Genomic DNA, 1,358 nt, shown 5'->3' with positions numbered 1-1,358 from the left:
AAAGATATGCAGTTGTTCCTGAAAATGGTTAAAAATGATACGGTATGGGTTATGAGTGATTTTTGTTTTTATTAATTAAAATAGTTAAATATGAGGAGTGGTGAAATATGTATGAAATTTTATAGGGGGTGGGAGAACTGCTATGAAGAAGATCAGAAGCTTTTTTCTAGTACCTTTTTCTTTTTTTTCATTCTTATATCTTTTCATCTTTTTTCTTAACTTCCTACCATACATTTTTTCATGTTATTTTTATTCATTAATTTCTTTTTGAATTATTCATTCATTAATTTTTTTCAAACACACACACAAACACACACATGGAAATATTATGTGTTTCTAAATCATAGTCCTTCTGGAATGGCTAAATACTTGTACAGGTAGTCCTCAACTTATAACCACAATTGACCCGAAATTTCTGTTGCTAAATGAGACATTTAAGTGAGTTTTGCTCCGTTTTATGACTTTTCTTGCCCTCTTAGTTAAGTGAATCACTGCAGTTGTTAAATTAGTAGCTCAGTTATTAAGTGAATCTGACTTCCCCATTGATTTTGCTTGTGAGAAGTTTGCAACAGGGGATCACATGACCCTGGGACACTGCAACAGTCAGTTGCCAAGCATCTGAATTTTGATCACGTGATCACAGGGATGCTGCAATGGGCATAAGTGTGAAAAACGGTCATAAATCACCTTTTTCAGTGCTATTGTAACTTTGAATGGTCACTAAACAAATTGTTGTAAGTCGAGGACTACCTGTATATTCTTTATGTATTTGAAAAGCATTCATGAATATCTTTTAAACAGGCCACAGATTTTTGATTGAATATGCCTGTGGAACACTTCTCGCTCTGCCAGTCGTTCACAAATTTACATTGGTGTAAATTGATTTTGAGCATATGAACAATTTGATTTGGAACATTCCATTTTAATCAGACAAAACTGAACAATGACTTAATGCGTATTCCAAGATCTTTCTCGCCAGTGACATTAACATTAAATTCCTTATAATTTGAGTTTGAATTCCAAGGACTACATTAACATATCCATGTTAATTTGGGGGCATAAATACTGAGGTGGTTTGATATGGCTAGCCTGAGATTTTGTTGTTTTTTATTTGTAGAATTTTCTAATTTCTTGAAGGTCTCCCCTCCAAGCACTGACCAAATCTTGCTGCTTAGCTTTCCAAAACTAGATGTTGTCAGCTCAGTGCTGCCACCTAGCAGGCCACCGGTGATATTAGTAACAATCATAAAACTATATCCGTTCCATAGATAAAGGCCTACAGAATCCCCTGGGAAGAACCTGGCAACAATAGGCATGCAATTAGAACATTCCTGGATGAGGGTGTGTGAGGAAACTGC

This window comes from Protobothrops mucrosquamatus, unplaced genomic scaffold (genome assembly GCF_001527695.2).
Source record: "Protobothrops mucrosquamatus isolate PMUCROS unplaced genomic scaffold, P.Mucros_1.0 scaffold423, whole genome shotgun sequence".
Lineage (NCBI taxonomy): Eukaryota > Metazoa > Chordata > Lepidosauria > Squamata > Viperidae > Protobothrops > Protobothrops mucrosquamatus.
Note: the sequence above shows the minus strand (reverse complement) of the source record.